The following is a 12,734-nucleotide window of genomic DNA, read 5'->3' as shown; positions in this document are numbered from 1 at the left end:
GAATTCATTAAGTTAGTTGATGTCATCCTGGATTTGGGTGCTTCTAAATCCATTGGTTTCTATCTTAATGATGATAGAAGTGTTTGGGAACATAAACAGAAAGAAAATAAGGTCAATAACTATACCAATGATCAATCATGAATGGTGGGTGACAATTGCCAGAAGCTGAAAGGGCTAGGAAAGATATTTTTCTCATGACTTTTAGAAGAACATGACCTTAATGGCACACTGATTTCGGAATTTCAGACTAATAATCTACAGAACTGTAAGAAAGTAAACATCTACTTGTTTAAGCCACTTGACCTGTGATAATTTGCTACAGATGCACAAGGAAAATTTCTAATTTTCCATTACCTTACCTGTATTCTTAAGTTTCACTTAATTGTTGTGAGGATCAAACTGTAGTGAACATGGAATATGTATTATATAAACCATTTTTGCTGGTTCAAACATTTGTAAGTGGAATAATAATTTGGGCTCTAGCTACTTAATCCTATTGTAATAAGGACCAAGGAAGAGACTATATTAAATGATAAACCACTGGGAGTGGTAATGTGCTCCACAAGATTTACAATTTTTTTTGTAATTTTATTTACATTGGATACTAACAGGATTTTAATTATAGAAAAATTAAAACTAAATTCTACCAAAGTCAGAAAGAATTACTGTTTGTGCTCTCTTATACAATATTTGGGAAAATCTCAATCTTTATTGAAAACATGTATATAAAATTCCAGACATTCATAAAATAAATTAGATACTGAACAAAAGGGATAGGACTTGAAGATCAATGTGTCCAAAACTCCTTTAACAAAATAAACAAAATGAATAAATCTGGTTAAAATACTAAGTGTTAGATTAATTCTACCTAATACCATCTCTTCTCTAAGTTTGAGGAGTATATGGAACACTTTTTTGGGTCTTCATTTTATTATTTTGCTGTCTTTTCCCCATATTTTCCCTTTTATTTATTTATTTTTTTGTTCTTCTTTTGTCTTGAGAAGAAGCCATATTATACAGCCCAGACTGGCGTTGGGCTCCTTAGCTTCAGGAACCCTCCTAGTCTTCAGGCTTGCTGGGAATACAGGAGCACTCAACTGTCTCCAGCTTATCCACCTACTTTATAAAAAAAAAGCCCCAGGGTTTCACTGAGATCTTTTAATAGGGAAAAAAATCCTACAAGTTTTCTTTTCACTAAGAAAAAGACACTTTATATAATGATATCAAATGGAGTTTGATAGATACCCTAGTACTAAAGTATTCATCTGTACTTTTATTGTTAATTGAGACACACTAAGTTTTTTTTTGTTTTCTTGTCCTTTATCTTTTGATTACTAAAATAAGCAAATGAAAACATGCAAAGTGTCAGGTTTAGGAAGATACCAAAACAGTTTCAGAGTAAAACATGTATATAAGCACCAAACTCTAATATGATTAATTTTCCATTTCTTTAAGAAACATCCTTATGTAACTAATGTTTCAAAAGACAAAATCAAACATTTTATAGATTATGTTAATGACTGGTAACAATTTTAAATTTGATTATTTATTACCATTGATTTCACCAGATGTAGATAAAAAGGATGAAAAGGCTATATTATTTGATACCTGCTTAAAAGTCATCTTGACTTGGCTCCTAGAAATTTCTATGAAATAGTACCAAAGACAGTTTCTTTCTTATTTTTTCTGTACTGTCATGTTTTCATTAGCTTGCTGTGTGTAATAAAAAAAGAATACGTATTGGTCTCACATAACAAAAAATTCATTTTCTCTAGCCAAAAACTACTGCTATTAGTAATTTAATATGCCATTTACACCTACATTTGGGCTTTCAAATTGAGCATCTTATCATCAAATGTAATTTCCTGGATGAATTAATGATACTTTCATTCTTTGACAATGAGTATGTTTGTGTTAAAACTATATATCTAGGTATACAGTGGAAGAGAATTTTCTCTACCTGAAAATTATAAATAATGAACACACATAAGCTAGTGATTAGACATACTTCTATACATAATAGTTTTTTGTGTTTCCAACCAAACACAATTTCAAAAAGCAAGAATAAAATCATCAAAGTGCTACTGAACACTGCAAAGGACATAAGAATGTAGTATCATTATGCTTCCATTAAATTTGTTCCTAGTAGCCTAAGGAGCCCTAGTTCAGCTCTTTTGACCACATGTTTTTCTGAACAGCCTTGAAAAACACATCCTCTCCAAAATGAAATTTACTTCAGCTGTGTTAGTCATTTAATGGTCGAGGTGCTACTTAGCTGCAAAGTGGATCAAAAATAAATACCCTTTTGCATTTCTTAGTCTAGAATGGCACAGAAACAAGACAAATTTTAAGTCATAAAGATATTATTCTCCAACTTCGAGACTGCAAAGTACAATTTTGATTAATTATTCTTAGAAGCAATGTGTAGCAACCTCTGCCCACTTCCCAAAACACCAAGCCCAGCCTTAAATTTTGTCACTAAGTCTAAGTTAGCTTTTGTAATTTTAAGAACAGTATAAACCTGAGATACCACATCACACCAATCAGAATGGCTAAGATCAAACACTTAGGTGACAGTAGATGCTGGCGAGGATGTAAAAAAAGAGGAACACTCCTCCATTGTTAGTAGGATTGCAAGTTAGTATAACCACTCTGAAAATCAGTTTGGCAGTTCCTCAGAAAATTGGACATAGTACTACCTGAGGACCCAGCTACACCACTCCTGGGCATACACCCAACATATGCTCCAACATATAACAAGGACATATGCTCCACTATGTTCATAGCAGCCTCATTTATAATAACCAGAAGCTGGAAAGAACCCAGATTTCCTTCAAGAGAGGAATGGATACAGAAAATGTGGAACATTTAGGCAATGGAGTACTACTCAGTTATTAAAAACAATGACTTCATGAAATTCTTAGGCAAATGAATGGAACTAGAAAATATCATGCTGAGTGAGGTAACCCAGTCACAAAAGAACACATATGGTATGCACTCACTGATAAGTGGATATTAGCCCAAAAGTTTGGAATACCTGAGAAAATATTCTCAGATCATCTGAAATCCAAGAAGAAGGAAGGCCAAAATGTGGATGCTTCATTCCTTCTTAGAAGGGAGAACCAAATACTCACAGGATGAAATACAGGGACAAAGAGTGGAGCAGGGCCTGAAGGAAAGGTCATCCAGAGACTGCTCCACCTGGGGAACCATCCCATATGCAGCTCCCAAACCCAGTCAATATTGCTGATGCCAAGAAGTGCTTGCTGACAGGAACCAGATATAGGTGTCCCCATTGGACTAAACAAGGTGACCCCAATGGAGGAATTAGAGAAAAGACTGAAGGAGCTGAAGGGGTTTACAACCTCATAGGGAGAACAGCAATATCAACCAAACAAACCCCACTAGAGCTCCCAGCAAATAAACCATCAACCAATGAGTACACATGGAGAGACCCATGCCTCCAGTCACGTATGTGGCAGAGGATGGCATTGTCCAGCATCAATAGGAGGAAAAGCCCTCGGTCCTGTGAAGACTCATTGCTCCAATGTAAGGTAATGCTGAGGCGTTGAGGTGGGAGTGGGTTGGTGGTAATGGGAGCATCCTCATAGAATCAAGGGGAGGCGGAAGGGGTATGGGAGAAGGGGGAACGGGGATAACATTTGAAATGTAAATAAATAAAATGTCCAAGAAAAATAAAATTATTTAAAAAGTAGAAAAAAGATCAGTATGATGAGAAAATAACAAAAGCATATTAGCTAATGAAAATAAACTCAGAGGACTTTGGCAAGGCCTGCAAATTCAGCTCTTTTTTTTTTTTTTTTTTTTTGCATATGGCAGGGCCTTCTAGGACAACGAAATTACAATATGCCTTCAATGTAAGTAGGTCAAAAGATTCTTTTATTTCCATACTCTAGGGGAGAAATGTAAAGAGCCAGAGAGTGACCTTCTCTTTAATTTTCTCTCTCCTTCTGTTGAAAATACACAGTGTGACAAGAGGGTGTTATGAGCCCCACCTGATGACTATTTTGGAAATGCAAGACACCTCTCCTTTCTTCCCTGCCTCCAGAAGGGGACTATGAGATACCCTAACCTCTCCCTTCTGAGACCTTAAAGAAGGGGGCCTCCATTTAACTCTTCTCAGAGTTTCTACTATGTCACTTTCTATGTGTCCATTGTATCTATAAATCACCCAATAAAATCTAAAAAATTTCACCTCAGTGTCTACTTTGATGCTAAAGAGAAACACTGAATAGAAATATTAACATTAGTGTCTAGAAAATATTTCTATAAACATATGTGATTCTAGAACAGATTGCTCTTTCAAAAAATACTCTATCTCTACACTTGAACTTTCTAACTTGTAGTCAATTGTAGCTTTTTGATATCTGGCATGCTTTGAGAGTTTGGGTTATCAAAGCTGTGGGACAGTAACTAGTATCCAGTGGTTAGAGTAAATGGATCATTAAATATTCCACAGTTACAAGCACTATTACGTGACCCCCTCCAAAATATTATTGAATCACAATTAATAATGTTACTAACAATAAAAATTATGTTCTACCATTCCAAAATATGATTGTTTATCAGAAGATACAATATGGACTTATCTATAAATTCTGTTTTTATTGACCTTTTACATTATATAAGAACCTCAGTTTCTATGTCTGCAATATAACAAACATAGCTGTTCTTTCATTATACATTTGACATAACAATAGGCTACTAAATTCCAGAATGTTGTGTAAACATAAAAGGTCTAAAAAATATGAAGAATGAAGATTCTGATAGTAAAAATTATGGCTTATATTGAAAACCCTTCATAACTCTAAATCTATCTAAAGGGAACTATATAAGAAAAGATAGAAATACATTGCTTTGGATAAACCAAAAGAGAAAAGATAAATTCACTTTAAGGGTTAAATTAACTATAGGTATGTATGTATAAATAATTCAGATGAACATAGATATATATGGTTGTATATGAAATCAGAATATAGCTTTTGAGAAATGTTTACCTGTAAAACAAATGTTGATAAATGCTTTAAAATATGTATCTTTTCTCCTTTCTTTTATGTTCATTTTAAATCAGCATATAAAATAATGTGGTTCATTATGGCATTTTCAAATATAGTTTTATTGCTAATCCTTTCCATTACTCCTTCCCCATAAACTGTCCAATCTGTTACCATTTTTACCTTAGTAGTCATCCATTCACCTTCACCTCATGAATATTTATATGACTCCTTTTTTATTAATCTTCACTTCTCTTAAAAACCTTTTCCCTTATTATCCCAATCTCTTATTTCATGACTTATACCCAAACAAATATACATAGATATAAAAGTTAATTTCTAGGAACTATACATCAGATAGAACATAAAGCATTGGTCTTTCCAAAGCCTGAGTTAATTTATCTTAATATAATAATCTCCAGATTCATGAATTTTCCTACAAATTTAATGATTCCATTATTATTTTGGCTGCATGTACTCCCATTCTGCATAATACTATATCCTCATCAATTCATATACTAATGAAGATATAGGCTTCCTTATTTTCCCTACTAAAATGGTATTTAGACATCAGATCTTTTTTTCCTAGAAATATAACATTACTGTGATGTAAAAACCAATTTATTTGCATTTAAATTCACATTTGTACATAGCTTAGTTTCTCTCTCTCTCTCACAAACACACACACACACACACACACACACACACACACACACACACACACACACTCCTGAGTTTTACCAACACCACCATCACCTGTTCCATGCACAGTAATCACATTTATTTAAATGTATCCAGTAGACAGATCATCTTCCTTGCCTTTGTAAAAGAGATTTTTGGAACGGGATAGGTACCAGGTCACAAACAGAGGCTCCATTATGGGTAACTAGTCTGGGACCAAGGCTCACTCAATCTGCCAGATGCTGCATTTACCAGACTGATAGTAATCAGATTCCATACCCGCTCTTTGAATGTTGACCATCTTATTGTATTTTCCATATTAGTAAAGAACGAACCTCAAACAAGTTCCAAATTTACTTTGCTTTCAGACTGGTTCTTCTAAAACTAATAGGCTTTGTGTGATGTAATTGCTGACCTACATAAGTAAGATCCAAAATATAAAAGAATAACTATTTTGCACTGCATAAGCACAGTGGATATTTGTTAACACTCTCTACATTCATGCTCTACCAATCAATAATAAGCAACAGGTATGTGAGTTTTATTAATCCTCAAATCCATATTTATTATATGAAAATAATCCAGATATTTCTAAACTTTTAAGCAAAGCATTCTACCAAAATTGTAATAATAAATTTCCTATATGCTGTATAAATGTTACTAATAGTTATCCTAGAAAAACTATCTCATTTCTCCACTAGATTATAGTAACTTCAATGAAAAATTGATAGTTACAGTTTTATTATATATTTTATTATTTGGTAACTTCATGCTTCTACAAAATTTAGTATAATAACACCCATTCCCAATTTATCCCATTAAACCACCCCAACATCTCCCTCTCCCTACTTGATGTCTTCTTTGTTTTCTCCTTCTATTTAAACAATTAAGTACTGAAAAATTACTGAAAGTTGTTGACAACTGCTGGAGAAAAGTGGTGTGACAATGGACAGTTACTTCTAAGAGCTACAAAACAATCTATATCTGACTCTATCTAAATCCCTTGACTATTAGACTCAAGGAAACCCTACTGTCTGTGACCTTAAGATAATATTCTTAGGATAAACCCAGTCATCTTTATAATATCTGTCTAAGAAATTTTAAACTTCAGGAAAATTTACTATTTGCTGGGAACAAAAACCTAATCATAAGTCAAAAGGGCACTATGAAAGAGATCAGTCACATATGTAGCAGAGGATGGTATTGTTTGGCATCAAGAAAAGGAGAAGCCCTTGGTCCTGTGAAAGCTTGATGCTCCTGTGTAGTACAATGTCAGGCATGGGAGGTGAAAATGGGAATGCCCTCATAGAAGCAGGGGGAAGAAGATGGGATGGGGGTTTCTGGAGGAGAAACTGGGAAGGGGGATAACATTTAAAATGTAGATAAAGAAAATATCTGATAAAAAATGAAATAAAATAATTTAAAAATGTACTGTCTATTTAAAATAACCTATTTTTAGAGGAAATACTATAGCTGACATACTGAGTGTCTACAATGTAGTTCAGTATATAGCTGTCTCCTGAGAGGCTCTGCCAGAGCCTGACAAATACAGAGGCAGAGGCTCACAGACAACCATTGGACTGAGAATGGGAGGAGTTAGAGAAAGGACTGAGGTAGCTGAAGGGGTTTGCAGTTCCATAGGAAGAACAACAATATCAACCAGCCAGACCTCCGCTCCAGAGCTCCCAGGGACTAAATCACCAACCAAAGAGTACACATGAGAGACCCATGGCTCCATTCACATATGTAGCAGAGGTTGGCCTTGTCTGACATCAATGGGAGGACAGGGTCTTGGTTCTGTGAAGGCTGAATGCCCCAGTGTGGGGAATGTCAGGGTGTTGAGGTTAAAGGGTGGGAGGGAGAGCATCCTCATAGAAGCAGGAATAAGGAGTAGGGGAGAGGGGGAAACTGGGAAAGGGGGATAACATTTGAAATGTATAATCATAAAATATTATTTACCACCAAAAATTTTCGTGTCAGCTCTTAAATATACTCAAAGAAGTAACTTTTTCCTAGTACAAGTGAGAATAGTAGCCAAACTATGATGATCACTTAGTTCCTACTTGTACCTGTACCTCCTGCAACAAATATAGTACTGTCTTTCCCTCTATAAGTATCAGTTATAAAAGCCAAACAGCCTACCCATGTGTAGCAATACCCCTTCCTAAGGCTATTTTGTATATTCTCTTTAGCATATCCAAGAATCTATAAAAGGTTTTCTGCCTTTTGCTTTTGTTAAACTAAAAACTCCCTGAGGTTTCTTCACTATTCCATGGTTATTGAGTAAAATCAGTTTGTTTGTTTTGCATCATTAACAAGTATCTGACATGGACATTTTCTTGAAAAAATACAGCTAAACCCTTTAATTCCAAATTTATTATCTGAAGGAACAATTTAAATTATAATTAGCTTCTAAACCACTTGTATTTTTAAAAAACACTAGCAAGAACTTAAGTTTATACCCTTATATAGACAGATTATTTTCCGACAATTCAGGTATATATAATATAAATGAGGCATGGAATAATTTGAACATGAAAGTCTGTCAATAATAAACTTAACAATTGTCTGCTACTTCCCCATGATATTTAATAAAACATTTCTTCTTGTATAAAATCATTTGTAGCAGGTTCAGCACTTGTAAAATACATTATGTACCCTGTGCCCCATTTCCTGACCCACAACTCTGCCTGCTTTCCTGAAGGAATGCCCTTTCCAGGGGACACCAATAAGCTCTCCCCAAGCCCTTGGCCTACATATTGCCCCCAAATACACACATCAGACACACCCCGATCCCTTGGACTCCATTTTCCAATACACATTCCAATCCTACCTGCTTTCCTGGAGGTCCACCTGCACCTGGAACCATAATCAACGCTGGTTCTAGGCAAGGGTAGTACCTGAAACCCCACAGGCCACAGAGGCTATAAAACCACAAAGGGACACCCTACTAAACCTGAAGAATAGCTAGTCACCAGAACCCCAGGCCACTCAAGCCAGTAGACAGAGAAGAAACATAAAACAAGGGAAAAACGTCAAACAACCAACCAAAACAAACCAAAGCAAACCAAAAAACAAAAATACCCACTCATCCAAAAAAGATAAACTTAGAAATCAGCAGCTACAACTATAATAACAGCAAAAGCCAGATGTCATGCTCATAGTTCAGTATGATCAAAATAGTAAAAAAAAAAGCCTTCTCAAAATCACTCTACATAATTTTCAGAAAACTCACACACACACACACACACACACACACACACACACACACACACACGATAACTAGAGCAATCCTGTACAATAAAAGAAATTCTGGAGGTTTCACCATCCCTTATCTCAAGCTTACTATAAAGCAATAATAAAAATTGCATCTTACTGACATAAAAACAGACAGATTGATCAGTGGAATCAAATCGAAGACCCAGAGATAATCCAAAATACCTACGGACACTTGATTTTTACAAAGATTATAAAATTCAACAATGGAAAGAAACAGCATCTTCAACAAATGGTGCTAATTGGATGCCTGCGTGTAGATGAATGCAAATAGCTCCATATTTATGACTTTGCATAAAACTTAAATCTGAGTGTATCAAAGATCTCAACATACAACCAGATGCACTAAATCTGATAGAAGAAAAAGTGGGGCCTAATCTTGAACATATTGGCAGAGAAGACAACTTTCTGAACAGAACACCAATAGCTCAGGCACCAAGATCAACAATTAATAAATGTAATATGAAATGGACAATTTTCTATAATGCAAAGGACACCATCAATAGGACAAAACAGCAGCCTACAGAATGGGCAAATATCTTCAAAGATCCTACATCCAAAAGAGGGATGATATAAAAAATATATAAAGTACGCAAGAAACTAGACATCAACAAACCATGCAACTAAAATAGGGTACAGGGTACAGATATAAACAAAGTGTCCTTTATGGAGGAATCTCTAATGGCTGAGAAGAAATGTTCAACATCCTTAGTCATCAGGAAAATGTAAATCAAAGTACTCTGAGATTCCTTCAAGTGACAGCTCATGTTGGAGGGGATGCTAAGCAAGGGAAACACTCCTATATTGATGGTGGGACTACAAATTTATACAACCATTGAGGAAATCAATTTAGCCATTTCTCAAAAAATATTGAAAATATTTTACCTCAAGGTCAAGCTATACCACTTCTATGTAAATCCCCAAAAGATGTTCCACTATTCCACAGAGATGCTTGCTCAACTATGTTCATAGCAACTTTATTCATAATATCCAGAAACTGTAAACAACCAAGGTGAACTTCAAATGAAAAACGGATTTTAAAAAAGTGGTACTTTTATAAAGTGAAATATTACTTAGCTATTAAAAAATGACATTATGAAATTTGCAAGGAAATGGAACTAGAAAAGATCTTCTTGAGTGAAGAAACCCAGACCCAAAAGAACAAGCATGGTATGTACTCACTTATAGGTGCATATTAGCCATAAAGTGCAGAATAACTATGCTACAATCCACAGACCCAAAAGAAGCCAACTAATAAAGAGGGTCCTATGGTGAATGTTTCATTCTCACTGAGAATGAGATGTAGAATATACATCTGGAGTAAGTGGAGCAAAGGAACTGGGTGGGGGGAAGTGAGCAAGAATGATAAAGCAGGGGGAAGATGAAGAGAGAGAGTATGGAGAGAAAGAGCTGGAATTAATAGGGTGCATCTCTGGAATGATCAAGAAACCCCAGCACAATGTAAACTCATAGGAATTTATTAGAGTTACCTTAGCTAAGACTCCTAGCATTGGGGAAATATAGAACCTGAAATGTCCATCTCCAGTAACTAGGGAAGGCTTCAAATGGGACACCAACCTAAGGTCAAAACCTTTGATCTACCATTTGTCCTGCCTACACGATGTATAAGGGTAAAGATGGAGCAGATAGTGAGGGAGTAGCCAACCAATGACTAGCCCAACTTGAGACCTATGCAATGTGAGATCCCACTTCTGACACTGTTAATGATATGCTATAATTAAATAAAAGTACCTAGCATAACTTTCATCGGAGAGGCTTCACCCAGCAACTGATGGAAACAGATGTGATGATCCACAGCCAAACTTTAGGCAGAGATTGGGGAATCCAATGGAAGAAGAGGACAGAGGATTAAAGGAGTCAGAGAGGCCACCGAAACCACAAGAAAACACAGATCCACTAACCTGGGCCCATGAAGGTCCACAGAGACTGAATGGCCAGAAAGCATGCATGGGACAGACCTAGGCCTTCTGTGTATATGTAACAGTTGTGAAGTTGGAGCCTCATGTCGAGAGCCCTAACAGCAGGAGCAGGGGCTGTTTCTGAACCTGTTGCCTGCCTCTGTTGTCTCCCCTAACTGGGCTTCCTTGCTTTGCCACAATAGGAGAAGATATGCCTAGCCAAAGTGCAACTTGATATGCCAAGATAGGTTAATAGTCATGGTGGGAAGCCTCCCCCTTTCCTTAGGAGAAAGGGGAAATGAAGGATGGGAGGATGGGAGGATGGGAGAATGGGGATGAGATGTAGTGAGGGGATGGGGACTGGGGGGAGAAACAGGAGGGGAAGCTGCAATTGGGATGTAAATAAATAAGTTGATTAATAATAATCATTCAGAGTATAAATTCATTAAAATTAAGAGTATTGTAAATGCTCAGTTATTAATGAAAATATCTTTTTAAAATTGTCTTGAGTGAGATGTTGCAATATGTAAGCAGAGAAAAGGTGAGGAAGATAAAAATTAGAATGAAAATTGGTAAGATTATTTGACAATTGGCCTGCAAAGTACATTTACTTAAGTACTTAGTGATGTAACAGGTCACCTATTTTACTTCATTTCTGTGTAACTCATAGGCAAGGAAAATAAACCTTTTAGTATATGATATTGCGCTTTGTCTATTATAATGATAATGGTGATAGTGGTAGTGCTCATTTGTTAATTTTTAATGGTGTTGAGCTAGGTAAGTGTGAAATTATATATCCCATCCAACATTTAAAAACTATCTTTGGTTATCATGTGTATAAAAAACATTAATATTTCAAAAATACTTATTTTATATATTTATAAGTAGACTATGTTTAAATCTAAGAAAATAAATGACATTAATTTGTCTAAAGTCATGAAGAAAGAATGAAAATTGCATTTATTTTTGTATCTGTATTGTTTTTCAAAACTTTGGAGGTGTTTTGTAAGTCAAACATTTAAAAATCAATTAAATAACAAGTATCAATACTAAAACAAGAATGTGATTTTTATTATTTCCTTATTCTGTAAAACATGTATTAACCAGAATCACCAATTATTTGTTATAAATTATAAATTTTGATCCCTATCCTTTCACATTCTGATTTAGATAGGGTGAAAAGTCTAGGAATATTCATTTAACAAATGTCTTTACTGATTCTGATTACACAGTCAAAACTCTGTGCCTTGAAACATAATAATGTAGGTGGATCAAGGGTAAAACAAATAACCCAGGACAAACTGCAAGAGGAATCTAACATTTATACTTAAAACCAGTGAGATCCAGTAAGTATAACTAAGAAAAATGGCCAGATAATATTTAGAAAAATTTATTCTACAGCCTTACAAAACTGGTATAATAGAATTTTAAAACATACTGATCAACTTCATTGAAAAATAAAGAGGCCTACTGAAGTTGAACAGTTTGCAGAACAGTTGTTTCAGGAACCTGACTTCTGTGCAATGAGCATTTCGAGTCATATCAGATTGTCAGTCTAGAAATCTTAGCTTAAATTTAAAGGAAAAGAGTGAGTACACAGTCAGAAGAAGCAGAACCAAGGGCTATTTCAGTTTGGAGAAAGGCAAAAAATAAGTATATTTATAGAGTAGAATTCAAGGAACAGGTAAATTCTAAGAGTCCAACTGGTAATCAAAAAAACAAAAAACAGAAAAAAAGAAAGGAAGGAAGGAAAAGGAAAGGAATGAAAGGAAAGGAAATGAAATGAAACGAAAGTAAAAAAAGACTGGCAGACATGAAAGATTTAAAGAATTATATTTAGAAA

At 35.1% G+C, this 12,734-nt stretch overlaps 1 protein-coding gene across 16 annotated transcripts in view; it reads right to left on the bottom strand.

The window, feature by feature from the left end:
* Positions 1–12,734, bottom strand: part of Tex16 (testis expressed gene 16) — a 376,428-nt gene that overhangs the window by 220,177 nt on the left and 143,517 nt on the right. The gene's annotated exons all lie outside the window — the stretch shown is intronic.

Source organism: Rattus norvegicus, chromosome X (genome assembly GCF_036323735.1).
Source record: "Rattus norvegicus strain BN/NHsdMcwi chromosome X, GRCr8, whole genome shotgun sequence".
In the NCBI taxonomy this organism is placed as follows: domain Eukaryota; kingdom Metazoa; phylum Chordata; class Mammalia; order Rodentia; family Muridae; genus Rattus; species Rattus norvegicus.
This window is presented reverse-complemented; position numbering and strand designations above follow the sequence as displayed.